This window comes from Ambystoma mexicanum, chromosome 3q (assembly GCF_040938575.1).
Source record: "Ambystoma mexicanum isolate Mex_15411 chromosome 3q, UKY_AmexF1_1, whole genome shotgun sequence".
NCBI lineage: Eukaryota > Metazoa > Chordata > Amphibia > Caudata > Ambystomatidae > Ambystoma > Ambystoma mexicanum.
Window position 1 is genome coordinate 527,557,088 of NC_090926.1, and position 27,365 is coordinate 527,584,452.

Genomic DNA, 27,365 nt, shown 5'->3' on the forward strand with positions numbered 1-27,365 from the left:
CTCTCTATTCTCTCTGGCATCAGTCTTCTCCCTTCTTTCGAAAGTAGGTAACCCAAATAAGTCACCTCCTTTCAAGAATATTGAAACTTCTTTAAACTCGCTTTGTGGCCATGTGCTGCCAAGTGTGTTAATAGTAAAACAGTACTCTCTTTACAAATCTCTTCTGTATCTGTAGCGATCAACAAATCATCTATATATTGTAACAATACACAACCTGCTGGTAACTCTAGCGTGTCTAGTTGTTCTTTCAATGCTCTGCTGTAAATACTCAGACTTTCTGTGTAGCCTTGTGGAAAGCACGTGAATGTAAACGATTTTCCTCCTAACGTGAAGGCGAACAGATATCTGCTTTCCTTGTGCACTGGAATGCTAAAGAACGCATTCTTCAAGTCAATTACACTAAAATACTCAGGTGAGGCAGGAATCATGGTCAAAATTGTGGTAACATATGGGACTAACGGGAATTGAGGACCTACCACCTTGTTTAATGCGCGCAGATCAATTATGAAACGGTACGGTACCTCATTACCTCCTTTCTTATAAAACGGGAGAATGGGACTGTTACATGTGCTGCCTGTAATCTCTTCAATCACCCCCAATTTTACCAAATCAGAAACAATACTTTTCAATCCTTTCTCTCCTTCTACTGAGATTTTATATTGCGGTATACGCGGTAACGTTAGACCTTCTTTCAAAGCAATTTTCACTGGTTCTATCTTCAAACATCCAACATCATTGTCATTTATAGCCCAAATACAAGTTGGCACCTCACTCAATTCGCCTGGCAAAGGTTTAGACACAAATTCGGATACTGGTACATTCTTTGGTGAAATGGTCAAAAATACTCCATCTGGTGTACAGTGGATTACTGCACTCAATTTCGTCAATACATTTAATCCCAAAAGATTCTCCCCACAGTTCTATGTTAAAAGGAATGGACAGTGGTATTTCTGGAACCAAGTGATGGTCTATCGAACACTTTCGTGCCCCCGTATCCACGAGGAATCTGTGCTCACTATTCCCGACTTTCATTTCTACGTAGGGTCCTTTCTGATTCATGGGAATAGACACTGGCTCCAACCCCTCTCTTGGGCTGTCCTATTAGGGAAACAACACATCATCCAATGTGTAATCGCTGCTGTTATTATAGTACGCATTTGCATGAGTATCAAAAATGTTCCCGCCCCTTACTCTATTCCCATTTTGCATATTCTGCTGGCTCTGATTCTGATTAGAGGTTTGATTCTGAGCTTGGTTCTGATTTTGGGTACCATTCCCTTGACTATTCTGGTGCTGCTGCATGTTAATTCTGTTATGCCCATTTGCTCCTGGATGCCCCCTATGCTGTCTTCTCTGGCTGTACCCATTTCTATTTTGCAAGTGTGGACATTGTGCTCGCCAGTGACCTTCCTCTTTGCAGTATGCACATTGATTCAGTCCCAAGGGCCCTCCATGCATGTTCAAATTACCTCTGCCCTGGGCGTTTCCTCTACCTCTATTGTGTCCCGCTACCTGCTGGAGTAGCACCCTTGTCTTTAAATTTGTTCTATCCTTTGCATCTTTCTCTTTCTCTTTTTGGGCGTTCACTCTGTTCTCATAATATTGAGCCATATGTAGTACTTCACTCAACGTTTTTGCTTGTCATGCACTTCCCGATGTCAATATTAAGTTTTGAATGGGAAGTATTAACCCTCTCACATATTTATTGATGAATAGCCTTTTTCCCGCTTCTGTACTTACATCCTGCCCACTGAAATCTGCAAATACTTCCTCGTATCTGTTAAAATAATCTGTGGCTAGTTCATCCTTACCCTGAACACATGCAGTCAATTTGTCCCATTGAATTCTTTTCTCTGGAACAATTCCTTTCAATTTCTGTATTATTCGTGTTGGTAATGCTGCCATATTTGGCCCTGGTTTCCCTCCCACCTCTTTCTTTTCCTTCGCTCTCTCTGCTTTTGACTTATGCCTGCACGCATGTTTCTCCCTACTTTTCCAACGACGCATTGCTTCCCTTCTCCAGTCCATAAGGATATCAAATACTGAAGGGCGTGTTTTCTTTTTCATCAACACCTTCTCCAAATTAACTATTCTCGTCATTTCAAAACTCCCATGATTCGGCCATTGAAGATCTTCCTACTTTCTGGTTTGCTTATGCCAAATCTCACAAAACATTATCGCTCCCATACCATACATCACATACATCTCATACGCCGGCGAACCCTCGGGTGGCACAACCTTGTCAGTTTCCAAAGATTGTCCGCCGCAGCGGAAAAATCGTGCTAGGGTGGACAATACCCCAGGCATGTTTTAACCTTACCCTTGGCTAATCAAACTTACACTGGGTGTTTGATTTTGCAAAATCAACTCTCACCCAATATCAGGATCACTTTTGAATCGGGGCACAACTCACCTGATCAATCAAGTTGTCTTTTCAAGACACAATTCGTCCGTATTCTGACGCAACCAATGATGGTGTGTCTGCGTATCTTGGCTCACTCTGCCTCGTTTCAGGACCCTGGCCCCCTAGTTTTCTGCCCGGGAATGTCAATCAGGGATCAGTTGTGTGCAGATCTGCAAAGGAATCTCTCATCACTTTTGCAGGGGCGCCCCGAACACCTCTTGATTCGGCTCGATCGTCCCGTCCTCGCCGTTCTCTCCGCCTTCCTTATTTTTCAACGTAAACGATGGAACAAGTGGGGGAGGGTTCCTATTCGGGCACCATCTTGAAGGGGCCCCTGAGGAACCCTTGCGCATGGAAACAAGGCAAAATCACCACACACGAACTGATACACCAGACACGAGGTTGTATTCCCAAAATCTAGGGTTTATTGCAAAGCAAATAGTCTCAGTTGGCCAACTGGTCCCACACCCCGCGACTTGTGTCTACGAGACCTTGGGGGACACAAGAGAGAGAAATTCGCACAACAGTTACATATATAAAAAACAAGCTTCTAGTAATCAGTAGTGTCACAACTTATACCGCCCCTATTGCATTTCCTTTGAACTAGGCACGATGATTGACAATGGAGATGAGTTTGACACCTTCAAACATTCATTTTGTAACAGTTTGCAATTTTGTAAGCACACAGACAAAAGTCTGTGTTTTAAAGAACGCAATGCTTCTGTTTCTGCAAGCAAGCTGTGCGTAGGGAGAGACACATTCCAGGCCTTGCTATCTCCTAGTTTCTCTTTGTATGCCGGGGTGTCAACTTGCTCTCCAGCCCTCTACCGGGCTCAGGTAAGGGGGTCCGCAAAGAAGAGCATAATTCAAGTCTTTTAATGTTCACTCTAGCATTTCTACTGTGCTTACCGAGACTAGCTGGCACCTGCTGTACTGATTAGAATGCCTTGCTGCTCACTCTCCAAGGATATGCGAGGGAGGGGACCGGGCATTCTGTCTGGGTTACTGCGTTATGTTTCAACATGCCACTCGCAGCATTGCATTGTGTACCAGTGAAGCAGAATAATATTTCAGCAAAGCAGTTTTACATGAGGCAAAAAGACAACGTTAGAGAAAACAAGATGGCGATTCCAGTCGCTTTAAAATGGCCGCACCTTAGTCAAGCTTATGGCTATATATTTCCAATACTAAATGCATGACACGGTTGGTCTTCGGCCAACATAATGCATAGCCTTCTCATCGAGGGGTGTCTATTTTTCTAGATCGACAGTAGCACATGCATTATCGCCATAAAGTGCATGATTGTGCCGGGTTTTCAATATTGCTTTTGCTTCTTGAGATAATATACCAACTCTACTACTTTTTAAGATATTGGCATAAGTGAGATCTGCAGATTGCTGCATGTTTTCTGTTAATTCTCTCTATTGGAAATGTTGCCAAATGCTGACATTTCCAATGCTGCCAACAGTTTTACGGCAGAGTTTGTGTCCTAAGGTTTTAAAAATAGGCTCACCTTTCACTGGTGTCAATTGAAGAAGATCTCCGAAAGCAATCATGTGTTTTCCTCCAAAGAGCTCTTCGTAGTTTGTTTTGAGTACTTCTTGTAATCTGACGTGAATCAAGCCAACATTAGGTTGGAGACCATGCTCACTTCATCTACTAGTAGCATTTTCATTTGTTTTAATACTCTGCGTAGTTCTATTGCAGCTTCTGTAGAAAGTTTGTAATAGTCTAATTTGTTTTGATGTTCTACTGGCAGGAGTAGTAATCAGTGTAAAGTGACACCACCGATGTTGTAGGCAGCTAAACCTGTGGAGGCAGTGACAACAGCTGACAGTTTGTTGTTTGTCAATTGTTGAAGGAATTTACTGATGATTTTGATTAAGAATGTTTTGCCAGAACCAGCTTCACCACTTACTTACAGTAGTATAGGTTTGTAATTTTGGCAGGTGCATTCTTTGTTTTCATGTTGTACACCATGTGCAATTTCTTTTATTACTTCTTGAAAAATTCTACGTTGGTCATTGTTTAGTTTTGATTGTAGTATAGTTAAGTCTTCTTTATCTTTATACTGACACATGGTGTATTCTACTTCCGTCATAGCTAATTCTGCCTCATTTGTTATTAGGGGCTCTCCCAGTGGTTCTTGGCTTCCTGTTACAGAAGGATGACTATTGTCAGGAGTGTCTTTATCTAGTTGGGCCTGGAGTTCTTCTTCGTGTTGCTATTCATTGTGCAACATTGTTTTGTACTGTGTAAAGTTTACATCGGTTATAGTGCTTTCATTTGCTTTGAAAGCGTCTTCATAGGAGACATAGGGCCTCATTACACGGTAGGCGGAGGACCAATGTGCTATTAGCACCTTGGTCCATGCCGGTAAAATACCGGCACCGCCTGGGTAGAAAGGGGAATTACCGCCCTATTCCAAGGTTGGCGGGGCAGTAATTCCCCCTTCCCCCATTGCCCTTCCCCATTCCCATTTTTGCCCCATAGGTCTCTATGGGAATGGGGAAGGCGCTAATTACGGTGCTGCAAATTTTGGTACCGTAATTAGCATCCTGGTCCCTTTATGGGTTGGTTTTAAACACCTGCTAAACAGCAGGGGTTAAAGTACCTACCCGCAAAGGGACCTCGTAGTAAGGCAGTATGGGTTAACGGTCACCGGTACCATTACCGGTGACCGTTAACCCTTACCGCCTTCCATGTAGTTATCTAGTATTTCTTCTTCTTTTCTCCATGGTTTAAAGAGTTGTAGCAGGGACATGTAATATAGTTCTTTGTGTTGAGGAGTCTTTAATGACAATTTGATATGATTAATTAAATTTGGTTTGGTGAGTTTTACTAAGCTGCCTTCACAATTTTACACTCTGTATTTACCTATTTTTTCATCAGGTTTTATATCATTTTTGTATGTGAAGTTTTGGGCTATGTGGTATAGACACATGGTTTCCAAAGTGGTACTTCTTTTTGGATAGTATGTGTCCGGTAAATTGTTTTTTGAAATGTCTTGGCTGTTGGGATCATGTTTGGCTATTGTTTCTATATCATCGTATGATTTTAGAACTTTTTTTCTAGATTTAGCAGGACCAAGACTTAGCCATACTATATTTTCAGATTTTCCATACAAAGCAGTACCATTTAAACAATATGCTGCTTCATAGGAGCCACATTCTCTATGGGAGAGCATTTTTATGCCCAAGCTGTATAATTTCTGAGACAGTGTTTTGTCTGATGACAGGTCATACCAGAGGTCTTGGAGCTCTGTTTTTTTCTGCTTTGGTTAAGTAGGCTGTAACATCGTGCAACTGCAGTGGAATTGTCTGCAATGTACTGCACATCTATGTTTGCATTCCATAAGTGGGCAATGATTGCATTGTAATCATTGATATATTTTTCTGCTTCTGTTCTTTTTATGTAATATGTATTTTTAGGTGATTTACCTTTAACATGATGTCTAACTGAAGACATGAAGTTGTTTACTTGACCTGTTTTTGTAACCGGTCTAGGGAAACCAAAAAGGCATTTGGTGTAGTATTTCCCTTTGTTTTTGTATTTGCGACGACAATATTTGCCACATTTGTGTCTTTGAAATTGTAAAATTTGTGCATGAAGATCACTATTTGTTGCTTCTGTTGGAATTTCACGAGTGACATATTTTTCAATAAACTCTAACACAGTGGGGTCATTGTCTTGACCAAATTTAGGAGCATCTTTAATCCATAAAAGCATGTGGATATCTGGTGCTTCTCTGGCTTGGTATTCTTTTCTCCAAAAGAAGTGTAGCACTTCTCCGAGGGGAGGAACAGTTTTATTACAAATAAAGTTTAGCATAGCAATGAACTGATGGTGAAAATATCTTGAAACATTAACAGGATGTAGAGAACAACATTCTCCGGATGTTAGTATATCTATGTTTGTTTTGTTTTTGTTTGATATGCGTAGGAAATCATGTAAATCTTCCCATGCATATTCTGCACAACTTAATGTAACAAACCAAGTGGGTGGGCCAAGGTTTCTTATCATACAACGTACATCTCCATGACGTCGAAACCAGTATTCTTTAGTACCACGCATGTTTGCTAATAGATTTGTAATACATGATTGTAAAACCTCATCTTTTTGTTGCATTTCTTACAATAATTGTGTAGCTGACATATTTTGAAAGTGGGATCAGTGATTTTAATGTGTGTGCAACTCTAAAGTTGCTAGTTCACTTTCAAAGAGTAGGTGGGATATGTATTCCATATTTTCTCTAAATCTGGGATCTTCAGAATACATCCATAACGAGCGGTATGCTGATGCTGTTATCTGAGTGGGTCTATCTTCGTACCTTCCTCCTTTGCGAGTAGGAAAGAGTAGAGGAAAAGCACGTTTTTCTATACTTTTTTCCCATATGCTGATTGGTGATCCTTTTGTTTGTCGCATTTGGTACGTTTCTAGTGCATCTTCTACTGTGTCATTAGAGTGCAATGGATGAATTGTATAATGGTCTAAAGTATTGGATACTGTAGCAGAATCTAGAAGCTCAAATTGACCAGCTTCTGGTGACTCTTGAATTATTTCAGTGGTTTCCTTCAAGTTTTCTTCAATATTAATTTCTTTGTAGTATTCATTATTGTCTTTTAGATATTGCAAGGCTTGTCTAACTTTATGTAAATCACCATATACTAAGATAATTAAAGATTGTTCCATTGGACGTTGCACTCCCAGAGTGTGCACATTTTGTTTTTGATCTAATGGTAAATACACTACTTTTCCACGAATTACTTTCACTAATTCAGAGGGAGGTAATTTTGCTGTTTTTGGTTGAAGGCGTATTATTGCTTGAAAGGGGTGCCCTGTTTGAATTATGATGCTCTTATATAAATTCAGTTGTTGTGGGGGTTTTGGTAGTGGATATAATTCCAAATTATTTGTGATAGCATGTGAAGGAGTTTGGTTGTTGTCATGTTTTGTATTGCAGTAACTGCAAAGTATTAAGGGGTCAGTTATTTCGTATTTGCTTTCTGCTGTAAGGTAGAGAGCTAATTCAAACCATTTAGAATCTTCATTGTCTTCTATTCAGTATGTTAGGTCTACAGTGTTTGTGTTACTTTTATAAAAAGTTCTGCGGCAACATACACACACATGGTTTGGTACTTCAGCAGATGTACTTTTAAATTTCAGTATTTCTTTTTTGTATGTGTGTAGTAGAAGGTTGCCATGCATAGAATTGTTGCTAATTTGTTTTAAAGCTATTTCATTCTGTAAGTGGCTTTCACTTCCAAAATATTTTTTCTGGATATAGTCGATTTCTTCAAGTAGGTCTTTTGCTGTACCATGTACAATAATGTTATTTAAATTGGCTAGTGCTAAAGCAGGACTTTTAGCATAGTACAGTTTATAGACTAGATGTCTTATAGTTGAATGGTGTGTTGATATCATTTTGATATAATGGAAGGTGGTTTTGCAAGTAGGTCCTGAAATGCAGGCCAATGAATGTCCTTGTAGGCCTGTGTACTTGCGCACTGGACAGGTATCCATATTTTGCAGTAGTTTAATTTTGATTTTGTCTTTCACATATTGATTGTGAAATTGGCATAAAGACTTGAACGATTTTTTGGGAATGTTACACATTGACATGCATGGCCATTTGTATACCAACATGATTCAGTAGAATGGAGAGGTAATTCTAATTTTTCTGGGGATATTTTTGTAAGCAGTATTTCTTGTTCCATTATGATATTATTACCTTTTTCATTACCTCGTCCACTGCTATGTATGGCAATTGTATTTGTTTGAATTTGTTTATATGCTTCTTCATTAAAATATGGTTCTGTGCTTGTAGTGTGTAGTGTGACTCCACTCACCTCCACAGATATTTAAGAAGTTATTTCTGTTGCCATTTTGTTTATTGAGAAGTCATTGTTTGTAATTTAGTCATTCGTTTTGTTAGTGGTTTCATTTTGTTTAACACTAAAATAAATAACTTTCTTTTGAGAAGGATTGTGCTGTCTATCAAAGCTTCTAAGATTAATTTCTGGATTTAAGGGTTGTGCCTGATTTCTCTCCTGTTTTGATATGATTTTGAAGGACTTTTTTGCTAAAATACTTTTTTTGGTATGCTTACTTGGCACTATATCAAGATTTATAGGAGCAGTTTTATCAGTAGTGGTAGCTGAAATTTTGTTCATTGTTTTCTCTTTCGTTTTACATTTTGATAGAGGAGGCAAAGTTTCTGTACTTGAAGCTTGTTTTGTTTTCCTAAATGACTGTATTAGCTGTTTTGTTTGAACTTTTTTTACAAATTCTGCTAGAGATGGATGCTTATTTTGGACACTTCTATTTTCATTTGCTCTATGTCTGTGTTCCTTTCTACGGACTTGATTTTTTGTAGGCATTCTTTAGGGTCTGTTGAAAAAAATAAAGAAGGTATGGGTTGGGGTGTTCTGCAATGTATGTGTGTTGTGTGCATGAGTGTATGTGTATGATGATAAAGATGCATGTTATGGTGTGTGATTGTGCATTGGGCAACTACAACTAGTTGGGATGGGTATTCTTCAATTTATGTGCTACTAAACTGGGGTTCAGATGACAGTAGAACTTAACCTAGTGGTGTGGAGAAGTACAAATAGTAAATCTAATGATATACAATTAAAACAGTTGTTTGTTCTATAATATCAAAATTCTAGGGGCTGAGTTGGGTCATTTGTGCGCCGAAAAATGGGAATTTGTGCGCCATTCTGCCTGTAAATCTCTGTTTAAGAAATGGGGATTTGTGGACAGAATGGTGCACAATCTCTTTTTTTAGGCACAGAAATAGCATGAATTAACCTTAAAGTGTGTTTGAGTAATAGTACAAATATATGGTGGTATTTAACTTACTTTTTTTCTGGAATGAGCAGGTTTCTTCTTAGTTGTTCTTTGTACTTCAAATTCGGCTGTTTCTTTTCAGGAGAGTGGTCTTCACTGCAATTGTAAAGGAAGAAAAAATAGTAATTTTGTTTGTATATAGCACTGATTTAAATTTAGACAATGATTTATATGTTTTTGTACAAGTATTGTTGTTTGATATTTGAACATAGTGTGTGCATGCAATTTTGTTTGAGTATGTTAAATCTTTATATTGTACTTTAAATATGTTAGTTCAACATGCTGTGCAAATGTGTGTGTAAAAAGAAATTAAATAACAGATACGTTTGGAAGTGACAGTTGATTATAGGAGATGGGAAAAATGACAGTAAGTTCATTTTATGGGTTATACAAGCTAAAAGTCAGTTAATTTGTTTATATGAATCTATAAGAATTGTACATGTACTATACAGAAAATATGTATACCTGTAGTTTGTGTTCATGCATGCAGCTGCAAGTAGAAATATTGCAGACTTGCACAGTATTTCTTGTAGAAGGTGCTTTCCAATGATATTACACTTGTACTCAGAGAGATTAACAGTACATTTGAAGTGCTGATCTATGATGATACAGTTAGATGTAGAGGTCTTGGATGTGATTGGTGAATGGTCATGTGACTGCTTAGCTATATCCAATGAGGGAATGGCACAGAAAGTGAAATGGAAATGGTAAAAGGACTGCCCATGTTACGATATCTCCACGGAGGACATGGCGGTAGTCCGCGGACATCGCGTGTTACATCCGGGGATTTTGGGGTGGGAGGCATGCAAATGAGAATGAGCAGAGCAAGGGATTGGTCAGTAAAGTTTAGTGGGTGTGTTGTGCCAGGAGAGAGTTCCTCAGATACTCTTTTTGCTGAGAGAAGAATGATAGCTATGGCTGTGTGTTTCAAAAAACAGATTGTTTGGATTTTTGGAGACTTATGGATACATTGGTTGAAGGTGCATGCAGAAAGCTGTGGAGTAGATGTAGATCTTGGATTCCCACATGTGGAAGTGCACTGGCATGGAGTACGTGGAATGAAGTGGTTCGACTTGCCACCTCTCTCTGCTACTTTGGAGACAGAGCAACATCCAGACATAATTGTAATTCATTGTGGAGGGAACAGTTTAAGACATTTGTCTGGAATTTCTTTGCAATTTGCAATGAAAGAAGGACTTGGGGAGGTCATGGACATGTTTCCAAATTCTCAAGTAATTTTTTCACGGATTGTGCAGAGACAAATCTGGCTTTGTTCTTCTTCATTTGGTCCACAAATGGAGAAAGCAAGGTGCAATGTCATTAAGGCTGATTGTGCCTGTCTAAGAGATTTTGGCATGTCCTCTTTTCACAATGAAAATATTATGTTTCGTAGCACATCCATTTTTTTGCAGAGACGGAGTCCATCTTAGTTATGCTGGCAATCACATTTTTCTGAGAAATGTACAAAATGCATTGCAACCTTTTTTGGAATTACAGCATCCATTTTGTAGTAGGTGTTGAGCATTTCAAATTTTTCAAACACAAACAAACACCACCAAAAGGCTCTTTTCAGAGCCACCACTTCCTCCCAGACAAAACTGCAATAGTTATGATAGGGCAGCACCCCAAAATGTTAGATGTTCGTGGACTGTCTGCGGACTTCTAAAAAATACACAAGGCCTTGCTTCATTTATTTTCACTTCTATTTTTAAACTGTGAAAGGCGGCTCTGAAAAGAGACTTTTTTTATTTTTGTTGTTTTATATATATATATATATATATTTTATACACGACACACTAGGAGAGGAGGGAAAAGGAGGGTAAGGAGGGGACACCAACCATTCGGATAAGAAAGGACGGGTGGAGAGAGGAAGATGTAGAGTGGGTCTTACTTAGGTAGTGAGCAGATCTTCTCGTGCTCTAAGACCAGAGTCTCAAAAGCACTTCGAAGTCTCTCCCCCCTGCAGAGTACTGCGTCGCAGTACATACACACAACTGTGACCCTCGAAATATAAGGGTCATCAGCATTGCGTATGGCCTGTGAGGCAGCTTGAGGAATACGCTGTCCCACAGGAGTGTTTCTTGTGGTTACAGGATCGGAAACGGAGGATGTAGTAGAGGAAGTCAACCTACTGCGCTCCTCGCAAGGTACAACCATGCGAAAGGCCCCAGTGTGGAATTACCTTAGGTGTCGCTTCATAGTAGTTGTCCCAAAGCTGTATGAACCAAGCCTCCCGCGACTGAGTACCATTTTGCACTTGTTGCAGGTGACTTGGTTCACACGCGCCTTAGGTACATTACCATGAACGGTAAATAACCGCCACACCCAAGACTCACGCCGAGTACTGGTAGTAGGGACTTCCACTACCTCATTCTCATCATCCTCTTCATCCTCCTCTGCATCCTCACTCCTGTTCCCCTCTTCAGGCCCTTGGGGAGGTGGTGGTGGTGGAGGGTATGGCGGTGGTGCTGAGGTAGATGTAGCACCAGGTTGCAGTACTGCAGCCATGAATGCCATCAGGTTTCAGATGAAAATCTGGAAAGTTGGCAGCAAAATGCACTGTGTTCTGTAAAATAGCCAGAAACACAATGGTTTGCGGACACACGCGCTGTCCGCGGACAAATCGAACACCAAAAAAAGGTTCAAAAAGTCCCAAAAAGTATGTAGAAACTCAGGCTTACTGTCTGGGACTTGTGCTATGGTGATTTATTATTGGAAACTATTGTGGATTGCTTGAAAAGGTAGTTTTAAATTGTTCAGGGACACGAACAGTGTCCGCAGTCAGAACACACGCTCAGCATGGGTGCGGTCATATGATAGCTTCGCCAACATGTCCGTGAAGGGAGCGGGTGTCCGCAGGAAACAAAATGCACTGAAACTGTTTTGCGCATGTGCGTTGGTGTTCTACGGACACTGTTCGGGTCCTGAAACTAATTAAAAGTGCGTCACAAGCGAAACTAACAGTTGCGAACAGGCGTTTGTTCTTAGAACAGTTTCAACTCACTTGCGAACAATACGGACAGGCATAGAATCCTCAGGACACCCCCATTTTGTTTATTTGTGAACATCCTTGGACACTTGATGTGTTCTTAGAACAGTTTGAACCTGCTTACGAACAGCACAAACAGGTCTAGAGTCCTCAGGACACCCCCATTGTGTTTATTTACGAAGATTTCAGGTCACTGCATGTGTTCTTAGAACAGTTTCAACTCGCCTGCGAACAATACGGACAGGTTTAGCGTCCTCAGGACACCCCCATTTTGTTTATTTACGTACATTTCAGGACACCGCATGTGGTAGTTTGATTGCGGACATCCCGAACACCAGGTGTGTTCTTAGAACAGTTTCAACTTGCATGCGAACAGTACGGACAGATATAGTGTCCTTAGGATGCCCCCATTTTCGTTTCTGTACGGACATTCCGGACACTTGCTCTGTCCACGGACACCTGAACTGCTTTTTAAAAAAAGACAAGAAATGAATTAGGACACAATATAATAATTTTACTTTATTTTATATGGATGTTAAATTTATGACAGAGAAGGTGAGGCAGAAACTGAAACAAAAACAGGAGAATTGGGGGTTTCAAAAGGATTCATATGAGGTGAAGAAGGGATGGAAGTCTCATAAAAACGTTTTTGTTCATTGAGAGGATTTGGGGATAATTGAGTGGGATATGGTGAGGGGGGACAGGTACATGTGGGACAATGGTATCCAGTTTTTTCTTTCAAGTGATCCTCCACAAAGTTTTTTAAATTGTTGAAATTTTCCATGAGTATGTCCATTTTTTCTTCCATGTGCTGGAGAGTCTTATCTAATAATTATTTTTGTTTACTAATTTCAAATGTTTGTATGGTATGTACAAAAAAAATGTATATGTTAAAAATATATAAAATAATATTTATTAATTGGTTTATACAGAAAAGTGTCTACCATTAGGTTCACTATCTTCAGACATTTCCTCACGAGGGAAATGCTCCTCTAGCCACTCCAGATTACTAGACATTTCTGTGAGAAAAAAAAATGTGTATCTAAAACAGACATGTTAGAAATATATGAGTAAAATGAAGTACACTTACTATCTTCTGGTAAGGTGTGCTCTTACTGGTCTGTATATCTGCTGTTGCTCTTAGTTGTGGAGTTTCTATGAGGTAATCATGTTGGAAGGCTATTTTTCTTCTTTTGGTATATTCCATTTTAGAACATATTGTATTTAAATGAATGGTTAATGTGTTAGATATTTAGGATCCACTTCTTATTTATTAGGACATATAATGTGTTTGTGTGCTGGTTTTTGAACGTATGAAGTGTTCATATGGCATGATATAAAAATTTAAGATACCCCCTGAGTTTTTGGGTAATGTTGCTGTTGTCCGCGTCCGTCCGCGGACATTCGCACAGTCCGCGGACATCAAAATCACTAGATGGGGTTCAGTATCTTCTATGTAACATGTATATAAAGTCAGGGATATTATGGTTAAGTTGTGCTATTAAAAACCTATGAAATTCAGTAAAAAAACTTTGTTAAAGGGACGTTATGGTTAAGTTGCGCTACTAAAAACCTATGAAATTCAGTAAAAAAACTTTGTTAAAGGGATGTTATGGTTCCAAGTAAAACCGAAAAACCCTTGAAATTCGCCAGTTATGGTAAGCTAAGCAACCATAACTCGCGCCACCACCGTGGACTGCTAAGACTAACACCCAGGACATTAAAGATGACATCATAAATGTCATTGATGACATCACTGATGACATCACATGTGCATTTACTTTTCATGAAATGTCTGTACAAGGGATTTTTATTATAATGTTGAGAAAAAAGTGTCAAGTATCATTGGAATAATTATCATGAGCTAATTAGTGCATTAATCAATGCATTGATATAAATAGCATTCTATTATGAAGTTCTATCCAGTATACTAAGCTACTCATCCAGAAACATAGGCATTGTGTGCAGCATACGTGATGAAGATACAATATTCATAATGTTGATATGTTGAATAATGAAATGATAACTGCTTTCTTATTAGAGTTTTGCGTACTATGAAATATGTAATAAGTAGCTAATAAAACCAACATATTACATAATTGCATTATTACAGACAAAACACAAAGAGACAAGAACACATACAAATATGGGTATATAAAGGGAAGGTAAAGTAAGCGAAAAAGCAGAAGTAGTAGCGGAAACAATTCATAACCTAACTGATTATCTTCATGCAAATAAATGATTGCTCTGTTTCAAAGCTGCTATTTACCCTATGTATATGTATCACATGATGTGACTGGACCCTAAGGGAAGTAGTGTGAGTACAATGTATACAAATATGAGCATATACATGGAAAGTACAGTAATAAAAAAAACAACAGAACTATCAGAAAGTGCTGATAACTCGACTGATTATCTTCATGCACAGAAAGGATTGCTGTCTTTCAAGCTTGTGTTTTCACCAAATTTGTGGCAGGAGCAGCGGCTTGGTCCCGAAAGCGTGCATGTGTAAATTTGCTGAAAATCCGTCTAGTAGTTTTTTTTTAAAAATGACAAAAAATTAGGTAAAAAATAATTTGTGATATCTATGTTCAGTTCGCGGAAACACTTCCCTGTTTGCTCCGCGGACAGTGTCCTGATTGGCTAATCGACTTGTGTCATGTCCGCGGACATGCAGCGTGTTTGCCGATTGGATGGTGGAGAGCGTGGCATGTGTCAGATTTTTAGAAACGCCCTCCATCTTGTATCTGCGGATGTCCGCGGACAGCGCGGTGACAAATGGTGGAGAAATACAATTTTGGCAAGTGTGTTGGTCTGTAAGACTTATTGGGGGTGGTGGGGGGTAAGAGATGGTTCAAATATTGTATCTATTTAGGTGGTAATTAAATGAAAATGGACGTGTCCTAAGGACACTATACCTGTCTGTACTGTTCGCAGGCAAGTTGAAACTGTTCTAAGAACACACATGGTGTTCGGGATGTCTGTAAAAAACACAAATATGGTGGTGTCCTAAGGACGCTGTACCTGTCTGTACTGTTCACAGGCAAGTTGAAACTGTGCTAAGAAAACGCATGGTGTCCGCGAACATTAAAAAGTCTATATGGCATGGTTAAAATGTTTGATTCTATGGGTGTGATATGCTGCGGTGGTTGTGGCCAGGGCCTAGAGTCTTGGGTGCATGGCCATGCACCCAAGACTCTAGGCCCTGGCCATAACCACCGCAGCATATCACACCCATAGATCACACCCATAGAATCAAACATGGGTGTGATCTATGTGTGTAGTTGTGGCAAGGCCTAGAGTCTTGGGTGCATTTGGTGGTTGTGGTGAGGGCGTAGAGTCTTGTTTGCTTAGGTGGTTGTGGTGAGAGCCTAGAGTGTTGGGTGCATGTGGTGGTTGTGGTCAGGGCCTAGAGTTTTGGATGTATGTGGTGGTTGTGGCCAGAGCCTACGCAAGACCAAAGTTATAAGTACCGAAGTTATAAGCTTTCATGGGTGTGATATGCTGCAGTGGTTGTGGCCAGGGCCTACGCAAGACCAAAGTTATAAGTACCGAAAGTTATAAGCTTTCATGGGTGTGATATGCTGCGGTGGTTGTGGCCAGGTTCTAGAGTCTTGGGTGCATGGGCCATGTATTGAAGACTGAAGTTATATGCACTGTTTGTTTCAGTTGTTGTGTTATGGAGCAGTATTTATGAGTTGTCCTTGTTGTAATATACTTACTGTTGGTTTGGTAACTGCAGTACATATATTCTTTGTGAATTTCTGTGATAAAAGAAAAGACCAGGTTAGTATTGGTAGTTTGTAGGACTTATAGCATTGAATAATAGACATTGGTTATTCATTTTGACCCTCATATTTAGTAGATTACAAACCAGTGTACAGTGCTATTTGCTCAGTTTCTGTGTTTGTTTTAAAATCATTGGGTCTACGAAAAAAAAAAAAATCCATGTCGGATATGCTACAGTCTATTTGTTTTCAGGGTTCACTTGTTGTTTCTGGCTAATGTTCTATCTGTTGGGTTGTTACATATTTTTGGAGCAGTTAGATACCTGTTGGTGTATTGTAACTGTTTATTGTTGGTTTTAATTTAGTGGTATTGTTTTATCTGTTTGGTTGTTGAAAATCTTAGGGCAGTTAGATACCTGTTGGCATATTATAACAGATTATAGTTTTTTAATTGAAGTGTTGTTAATGTTTAAGTACAGATTAGTTATAAAATGTTGGTTTTAGGAAGATTAAAGAAGTATTTGTAAGATTTGCTGGTAATCTCTGCTTTCGAATAATGGTACTATTATTACATTCAAACCATCCACATTTCTTTTTAATATATGCAGTGTAGTGACCTGCATCAGTTGTGCCTCTTGTGTGCTAGATAAAATACCCTTTTTGTTATGCTACAGTCTATTTATTTGTTTGTCTTTACTGTTTTTGACTAATGTTCTATCTGTTGGCTTGGTGCACATTTTTGGAGCAGTTAGATACCTGTTGGTGTAGTCTAACTGTCTATTTTTTATTATAGTTTAGTGGTATTGATTTATTTGTTTGGTTGTTGCAAAATATTGGTGCAGTTAGATACCTGTTGGCGTTTTTTACTTGTTTATTTCTTGTTATAATTTAGTGGTATTCGTTTATCTGTTTATTTGTTGTAGAATCTTGGGGCAGTTAGATACCTTTTGGCGTATTGAAACAGTTTATAGTTATTTAATTGAAGTTTTGTTAATGTTTAAGTACAGATTAGTTATTACATTTTGGTTTTAAGAATATTAAATAAGCGTTTGTAAGCTTTGCTGGTAATCTTTGCTTTAGAGTAATGGTACTGTCATTACATTTGAACCAACTACGTTTCTTTTTAATATATTCAGTGTAGTGACCTGCATTGGTTGTGGCTCCTGCTTGGTAGATTATACCTATCATTGTGAAGGTTTTCTTACCAAGTGATACTTGACCATGTGTGAATCCATTCAGTGTGCAGTTGTTTTTGGTACCATCTGCATTGTAATGTAGAAGCATTAGTATTATGTATTTACTATGTATTTGTATTAGTATGGTGGAGAGATTATCTGAATTGCAGGTAGTACATAATCTACCCTGTGTCACATGGTTTCAGAGAGTGCATGTATGTTTCCACATCTATGAAATCTGGAAGATTTCATTTATAGGTATGTTTTTGTTTTCCAGTACTTGTAGTAAGTACATTAGAAATTCTTGTGGATCTTCTTGTGAGTTTATAGTGAATTTCACCATTCCAGCACAGTAGTCTGATTCTAGTCTTATTGCATGAACACTGGCCAATTCATGGAATTAATGTGCACTGAAAATTCCCGCGAAAGCGAATCACAGCGAAACCCGCGCACAGCGATTCATGGAAGTCTGCGCGTGTGTAAATCCATGGATGTGTGCTAAAATCCTGCGTGGCGCACGCTGGCGCACACGTCTTCAAACAGCTTGAGCTACGCGCACAGCAAAAGCGCACATAGCGAAGCGCACACAACAAAAGTAGGCATAACACGGGGCGTAACACGCGGAATGGGGAACAACGCGTGAAAATGTGGGCGTCACAGGGGAAGTACAGGAGACAAATGGGTGGAACGGCCACACACGCGCCTACAACACATATTCATGGAATTGAACGGGCTAACACGTGCGCCAAAAAAAGCCGCACTAATCCGGAAACACGTACGCCAGCAGGAAGCAGGTGTACGTGGACCCGCGCAGCATAAAAGTGCGCAGAAACAACAAACAAGCTTAGACGCCAAGATGAATATACCGTTCCTCGCAGCAGTGGTCATGGGATACAGCAGGAGGAGGAGGAGGATAGTCAGGGCCAGAGTTTTTACACCCAGAACCAGCCTTTTTGGGATGCCTGATGACCAGGCGTATTGGAGGTGCAGGTTGCCACGTCACATAATACTCGACCTGGTGAGGGATTGGGAGGATGACCTCACATCACCCACCCTGTGCTCCCAAGCACTGAGCCCCTTGGAAAAGGTGCTCAATGTACTGCACTTCTTGGCCACTGGTTCATTTCAGCGGACAAGTGCCATAGTGGGGGTGTTCTCACAAGTCACGCAGTCACGCTGCCTGCACCAGGTGTTGCCCATCATGACTGCACGCCCATCAGTCCGCAGGCACATATACCTGCCCAGAACACCTACAGAAAGGCAGGCTGTCGTCCAGAATTTTTACGGGGTGGCACACTTCCCCAAAGTGCTAGGTGCCATTGACTGCACCCATGTGCCTCTGCATCCTCCCAGGGCAACTGAGCACATCCACAGAAACCGCAAGCACTGGCATTCCGTCAATGTGCAGGTAGTATGTGATGCCATAGGAATCATCACCTCAGTATATGCCAACTATCCAGGGTTCACCCATGACAGTTTCATTTACAGAATGTCAACCCTAAACGGGGACCTAGAAGCTGGGCGGCATGGCGATACATGGCTGCTTGGTGAGTATAAATGCCCCTGCACATGCATGCATGTCAGATACTGAGTAATGTCAGAACCCCACAAATGATACCCATCATCACCTCCCCAGGGGACAGTGCCTACCCACTGAGCACCTACATGTTGACGCCAATTCGGAACCCCACCACACCACCCGAAGTAAGATACAACACAGCCCATATTGCAACCCGGGGCATGGTGGAGCGCACATTCGGAGTGCTCAAGTCACGCTTTCGCTCCCTTGACCGCTCTGGTGGGCAGTTGCTCTATGCGCCCCCAGTAGTGTGCAGCATCATAGTGGCAGCATGTGTCCTGCACAACGTTGCAACATGCTGGGGCCTGCCCGTGGACATGGTGGTGCCCCCACATCCCCAACCACAAACACGGCCACTGCGCATGGAGGGGAAAGGGCACATGGTGAGGCAGCCTGTACGCAGCTGGTGGCTAATTTCTTCACCTAAAATCATACCCCTGTGGAATGCACACAGCTGTGGCACTTATCAACTGACAATCAATGATGATGACATAAGGGACAGTCAACTGTCTCAACCATACCAGCCTGAGATTGGTCACCTGGAATTGTTACATTGTGTGGATCCCTACCTGCCGAAAGACAACCAATGCTATGTCACAAAAAAACACACATTTATGCTGCATGAATGACTACCCCCTTGCAAAATACAACATGAAAATAGCGTCATGTCACCCAACCCCTCCCCAGCTCCGCCACCCAACAAACCATGGCATGTCATGCAATGTGAAAGCAAACAAAGCAATGCACAAGACCTGACACAAGTGTAACAAAATGCACTGTCCCAAATGGAAACTGCCCACAGACAATATGCTCCCAGTAATCATTAACAAACAGCACACATGAGCAAATACTTACCACCAACACAATACAGCAACACACCATGAAACATTGCAAAAACATGACAGTACTAAGTCAAAGTAATGGTAGTCTTACAACCTGAATAAAGCAGCACATCGACCCCTTCCAACTGTAGAGTGTTGCTGCCACGCAAATGTGTCAGTGGACTGCATACAACATGAACTCCATCTGCAAAGGAGACGGCCTTGTGAAGACATGAGGAAGGAACCTGCAAATTAGGAGGAAGACATGGATGCACAAGCACATATCAATACACCATGCAGTGTACAATACAACAATACCCACTAGGGATGTACACACAGTATTGACTACAGACTGCCCACACAGCTCATGGGAGCCCAATGTCACTGTGTAAGTCACTGTCACTTGGTCACACCCTTTGCAAGCCCATGGAAACAGGAAGCAGGAGGGGTGTGTGTGTGTCATGAACCCAAGCATCTAACCCAAACTCAGGACAAGCCTGCATGTGCCCAGCAGGAATACAGTGGATGCCCACGGGAGCCACACAAGGCAACACACTGTAAAAAATAAAACAAATAAAAAAAATGGCCATGTGGGCGCCAGGGGGGAGGAGGGGAGCGCCACCCAGGAAGTTTGAGGACAGGTTGCACACCGACACGTACCTGCGTGGATGTTGCGGAAAAAAAAAATACCTCCATGGGCTCATGGCCTGCATGGCTATGCCATTGTGGGAGAACTGCTGTCGCTCTCTTCACCCTCTGCTGCTGCATCAGGAGGTGGTGGCACTATGGGAGGGAGCCCACGCAAAGCCCTGGTATGGTCCTCCATGACAGCAAGCATGCAGGTCTGGAAGGTCTGATTCTGGAGGATTAAAGTGCAGAGATCCCCATGCAGCACGTCACGGGTTGCCTGCACTTCTGCACGCATGGCCTCGCGGGATGCCCGGATCTCCTCACGTGTTGCCTGCAGCTCAGCTGAGAGTGAACGTGTGAGCTGCTCCAGCTGCTGTTCTGCCCTAACATTTTGGGAAGCCTCAAGTTCAAGCAGACTCTGCCTGAGGTTATGGAGTTTCCCTGTGGCCCTGTGACTCTATTGATATGGATTCGCGCAGAGTCTCCAGTGCCACCCGTCGGTCCCTGTTGGACGCCAACATGCCTTCCCTGTGTGATTGGCAAATGGAGTCTGTTGCCTGCTGTTGTTGCTCCATCTGCCTTTCAGGGGGGATAATGGAAGTGGCCACCCTCTCCATTGCCTGAGCCATCATTTCTACTGATGCTGCCTGTTGGGTTGCCATACCGTACATGGAGTTTTCCCATACAGTATTGCCTGGTGGTGCTGGCCACCGCGTCGGCGGGCACCACACCTGTATGGGGAAAGGCGATCTGCACCTTGCTGTGCTGGCACTGCCTGAGGCTGCAGGACTGCATTCCCCCTCTGATCTGCTGGCCCAGGATCAGGATCAGATGCTGTGGAGTGTGACCCTGCATCCGTAACCACCAAAGGCGGACCTACCAACACTGACATCCCCGTAGAGGGTTCTACCCCTGGTGCAGGTGGGTTGAACAGAACAGAATCCCTGCCAGAAGCACTGACCTGCAACAGCACATAAGTCTCATCATCCGACTCAGCACCTGAATAGAGGTCTGGGGAGGTGCACCCAGAGACATCCCTGGACAGTATGATCTGCAGTAAGATTGGGTTTTCACCCACCACTACACCATATCCTCCACTGGTGCCCAGTCGTGCCTGAGATTCCTCCTGGGTCTGCACCATCTCCTCAACCTCACCAGCATCAAGTGCGTCGTCACCTGCAAAAACATGAAATACAAGAAATGAAACAGGCATGAGCACCATAGCACACACATAGGCCTGACAAGACAGAGATCCTGTACATGGCTTACACATGTCCCACATGACTATAACCCTGGCATGCATGCACTGTCAATGAGTTTGAAGGGGAGTCAAAAAGGTAGACAATGAGGACACCAAGATGGAAAAGCAACACATTCGCAGCATGTCGTGTAGCACTGATATCACACATCAGCCTGTGAGTTTTATGTGCCGACATATAGGTCAAAAGTGCATCAAGTTTGGCGTCATTATAGCTACGCTTCCTTGACGTGCCGGACTGTGTAGCCGTGTCTGAGGTCTCAGCCTGTAGTGCCAGAGCACCCTTCTTCCTCTTTTTCAAAGGTGGAGCGGAGCCTGAGTGGCTTGCGCCGCTCTGGTCAGTAGGGGCAGAAGCGCAGGTGGACTGGGTACTGGGATTGTGCGAAGGCACAATGACCATAGGTCTTGGTGCAGGCATTGGCTGAAGTGTGATGTTGGCAGGGGCAACGCCAGTTTGGTGGACCAGGACTGACACTGTCCCTGCTGAGAGACTCAGAGCTTGGGTGCATAGAGCTGCAGCTGCCCCTGCAGCCTCCCCACCCTGCCTACTTGGGGCAGCAGATGACATCACTGCCCCAGATCCACGTGGCCTGGTGACACCAACTTGCACCGGCACACGTGGCTTAGACTTGCTGACCTGGAAGTCAGCCTGGGAGTCATCCTGTGCCGGGTCAGGTGCCACAATGGGCTGGTCCAACAAGAGCTGAGCTGGGATGGTGTCAGCCACGTTTCCCTCAACCATGGGGGGGCATGGGTGTCCTTGATTGGTCCTCCACACATCGGGGTCTAGGGGCACCCTGCAAATCCTGGCCACGCCCCAGACAATGCCCACCACGCCCACCTTTTGGAGGTCGGCCACCCTTGCCTCGCTTACCGCTTGGTCGCCTCCCAACCATGGCACTGATGTTGCTGTGCATATGGGAGTTGCAGTAAACAATTGTCCTGGGCGATTGGGGGTGTAAAGGGTAGGGTACTAGATGGAATTCATACCCTAGTGCTCTAGCAAGGCTGTCTGTGACCCCTGGGGGAAGAGGACGGGTCACGCAACGCTCAGGCACCCCGAAAACAAAAAGTAATGTGCACGCAACCCCTCGTAGACCACGTGCGTGGAAAAATAAATGAACCCGCACTACGCTGTGGAACCCAGAAACACAAAAATAAGCGTACGCGTGTTACACGCAGCCTACAATGACCTCTGAAGGGGTACGCGGCATACAGGGCAAGCACAGTTGATAAATGCGTGTGCGACTCACTGTATGCCTGGAAAAAGAACGTGAAAAGAATATGCATGTGCGCGTTGGCAACACCCCCGCCAAAAGAAGAATGTTATGCTGTCTGAGGAGACAGGACAAAAGAAGACGTGAACGCTGTTTGAGGAAACAGGCCCAACAAAAAAAATGAACGCTGTCAGAGGTAACAGGGAGTACGAACTTGAAACGCTGTGAAGTAATCGCGTGTGAACCGACACGAAGTGCAGAATTCACCCACTCGCTCTCCACAAAAAGCACGTACAAGGAAATGGGGTCATACACATACCTTTTAAAGTGGCCCACACGTACAGCGTCACTTACGCGTGTACGCGCTAAGGTCCTTTCCTCCAATTACAAGAGCTGACACTTGGAGGTGCAGTTTTTGGACGTGTACGATGAACATGCACGCATGTTGATGGAAACGCCCGTGCACGTCACGTCACTTACGCGCGTCGGCCCTTTCCTCGGATTACATGCATTCACACGCGGACGTGCAGTTTTTTCATGCGTGCTGAACCACTATGCCCACGTCACGAGGGAAACGCCAGCGCGTAATGTCACAGAAGCGCTTACGTGCTAAGGGCCTTTGGTCCAATATAATCACGTACGTGTGCTGACGCGCTTACGCGCTAAGGGCCTTTCCTCCAATTACACGCTGACGTGCAATTTTTTCACGTGCAAAATCACTCCGTATCAAGCCCACGCAACAACACACGGAAGACCACGCTCCTGCCCAGAAGGCCGAATCACTGCCCTCCAGAGCCCCGAGCACGCTCCCACCTGCCATCTGCTGCTGCCTGACTGCCTGCTGCCCACGTGACCTGCTATTTGCTGCCTGCACGTCAGCCAGGGGTGCAGTTGCTGTGACCACCCCTGCTGGAACCGTAGACTGCCGACTGGGATACCATCGCTCCACAGCCCAGCCCCAGGACCCAGTTGCCTACCCACTCCTGCCTCTGGGGTTGCCATGTCGGGCACAACACCATCTGGCACCACTGGCAACCCCCAGCCAGAGAGGCAGAGCACCACCAGCTTCAGTGCCACCGAAGTTGGTGCCCTGGTGGAGCAAGTCCTGGGGCAGTATGATGCCCTCTTTGGAAGTTCGCGCGCCAACTATGAAGGACAGACCAGGATCTGAATGGACATTGTGACTGCCATCAACGTGGAGGGGGTGGCAGTCCGCGATTTACAACATGTCAAGAAGCGCTGGGAGGACTTCAGGTCCAGGACCCTCAACAAGGCCCGGCACCTCTTGAAGGCAGCGGATGCCAAGGGGCGCCGGGGCCACCTGTACGACCACCAAATGAGGGTCCTGGAATGCATATGCCCAGCGCTCCACATCCAGGTCCTTCAAAGGCAGACCCGTCTGGAGCCGAGCGGTAAGTGTACATGCATACTGATTGGACGCTGTGCGTGTCTTGGTGTGCCAGTAGTGTGCAGGTTGCACATGTGTTTTTGTAGGGCCATGTAGGGATGTGTATGTACAGGGGCATGAGGCTGACACATGTTAGTCCTCTCAGGTGTGAGACACATCGATGGTGTATGTGTTGGTAAGCATGCAGGCCAAATGCAGATGTGGGAGCACACATGTTTGAATTTCTGTGTATGTACGTTGGCATGGTTGTGGTGTCACACATGGATGGTGGTTCCAGCTGCATGTATCTGCACTGTGTACATGTGCATGTGTGTGTATTTGACAAGTGTGCAACTGTGATGCAACATGGATGCATGTGACACTGATATGTAGAAGGCTGAATGCCAGATGTGACATGGATGGCAATCTCATCACTGCAACAGTTGGTGGAGATGTACACATGTATGTAAGTGTGGTGGTGTGTGTGCATGTCTTGTACACTCCCAGTGTTTCATGTGATGTAAGGCTCACCTTCGGCTGCTCATGCTGTTGAATGTGTATGGATGGTGCTGCCTGGTGCAATATTGCTGTGGAATTGCTCATGTGTGTGAGTTGAAATAACATGTGTGTTGGGGATTGTGATGCCATATCTGAAGTGTGACACTACCACTTATGTGCAACTGTCATGTGTCTATTAGTCCATTGTACAGTGCCCTGATGCCTGTGTCCTATCTCTCCCTGTCTGCAGCATGAACTGGTCAAGAGGGCGGAGAGGGTGCTGTGGAGCAAGGCGGCAGGGATTGCAGCGCCTGCCGGAGACGCAAGGCCCGACTCCCCTCCTAGGTTGCCATCTCGTCAGGGAGTGAGGAGTCCGGTGCCGCATCCCACGCCGCAGCTGCCGAGGGTAGGTCCAAGTGGCGGAGGTCGGAGTTGGACTCCTCGGCAGCAGAAGGGGCAGCTGAGACCCCACACGGTCCGACGGAGGAAGATGGCGCAGAGTCATCCAGGTTGGTGGGGGGTTTGGTGGAGGAGGAGGCCGTGGAAGGGACAGACACGGGGTCTGGAGGTGGGGATTCCACTGGTGCTAGTGGTGCAGTGCAGGGGCAGGGACAGAAGGCAGCACAGGCTGCCTCGGAGGTGCCTGTGTGCATCCTGTCCCCGATCCTGTGACTGCATCATCCTGCACCAGCAGGGATGCCTACGTCCAGACCCGTTTTCAAGGAGGAGATCCGCTTACAACAACTGGCCTTCCTCTCCCTGCAGACGTGGCTATCTGGGACCGGGTTGAGCCTGTCCTGAGTGGGATGGCGTTGCGTCAACGGGGCATGCAAGGTGACCTGCAGTGTTTTCGTGAGGACACTGCACGTCATCTCAAAAGCCTCGTTGACCTACTGGGACGGGTCACTAGGGCCGGATTCCGCCGTTTGCTGGACCTTGTTCCGACCCCCTCCTCATCTGAACCCCCTATGCGCCAGTCGTCCTCCATGCCATCTTCCTACCCATGTATCACCTGGGTACCCTATGGAGCTGCCTCTAACCCTGCAGCCAGGCTGGTGGAGGACACATTCCTGCCACAGTCGGGAGTTGGACGTCCAGCAGGGGTGGCCACCTCAACAACTGCACCCCAGCCAGAGGAGGACGTGCAGGCAGCAAGAGCAGGGGCACATGCACAGGCACAGCAGCAGCAGAAGCAACAAGGTGGGAGCCATGATGGCTCGGGGACATCAACATCGGAGGGGCAGGCATCGGCCAGAAGGCAGGAGGACCCAGGATTGGAAGTGTCTTCCGTGTGGCAGCGGTTGGGCCACGCCATAGATGCGGAGCGGCAGCGGGCGGAAGAGGCATGGCTCACGATGGTCAGGGCAGAGAACTCCATGCGGAGGGCACTGAGGCGGGCCGAGTGCCTCGAGGCAATTCGCAGGGAGTTGGAGGTGAACATGTCATCGTCCCTGTGAACCCTCGGGGCCATGGAAGAGGACCGCCTCCAGGACATTGAGCGGGAGTTCGATGATGCCCTGGCCCGGGACATCGAAAAAAAGTGAGCCGTCGGACTAGCCCGCTGCCATTGTAAATAGTTTTTAGAGTTAGGTTTCCTTTTCCTTTTCCTTTGATTTGTGGTGAATGGACTATGCCACACACATTTGTATATATTTTTTTTATTAGGTAGTTTCTTAGGTAGGTTTCATTTCTTTCGTTGGGCTCATGGACCCTTGACAATGGATTGTACATACATAGTTGGACAATGGATTTATTTGAAATTTTTATTTGATTTTGAACATGGATTAATTGATTTTTCTTTTGGACAATGGATTGTACATAGTTGGACAATGGATTATTTTGAATTTTTTCTTCTGATTTCACCATGGATGAATGGATTTTTCTTTTTACGTTTCCTTTGGATTTGCATTGGTGGAGGGAGAGTTTTGACTATTTTTCTTTAGGATTACTTTGGATTGGTTGTACTTTTCATTTACTCATCTTTTGCACATGCTTTTCATTTCATGTTTGCTATTTTGTTATGCTTTCATTTTATTGCTTTATTTGTGTACATAATACATTTTCATATTTTAGTTCCATCTGTGGGATTCGCTCATTGGGGTAATGCATGTGAAAATGTGGGTTTACACAATCAATGACAACCAGTGTGTGTGTGTGACGGACATGTGTTGATGTACATACATGCCATTTGGGTTGTTTCATGTAACATTTGAATGTGGGGTGTATGTTATGCTTGGTTGGTTATTTGGGCAGGGGTTGCGTGCTGTGGGATTTTGGTGGCCATGAGGGCCATGATTGTGTGTCATGTTGACATGTTGGGGGGAATGAGTGGGGGCCTGCTGGCAGGTGCCCCTCACTGATGGGGGTGTGGGTGCTGGGGGACATGAGTGGGGGCCTGCTGGCAGGTGCCCCTTACTGATGGGGGGGTGCTGGGGACACGAGTGGAGGCCTGCTGGCAGGTGCCCCTGACTGCTGGGGGGTGGGGGTGCTGGGGGACATGAGTGGGGGCCTGCTGGCAGGTGCCCCTCACTGATGGTGGGTGGGGGTGCTGGGGGACATGAGTGGGACATGAGTGGTGGCCTGCTGGCAGGTGCCCCTCACTGATGGGGGGTGGGGGTGCTGGGGGACATGAATAGGACATGAGTGGGGGCCTGCTGGCAGGTGCCCCTCACTGCTGGGGGATGGGGGGCTGAGGGGCTGGGGGACATGAGTGGGGGCCTGCTGGCAGGTGCCCCTCACTGATGGGGGTGGGGGTGCAGGGAGACATGAGTTGGTGATCACTAGTGCAACGTGACACGTGGCCTGGCTGGGGGGCATGGCCATGGTG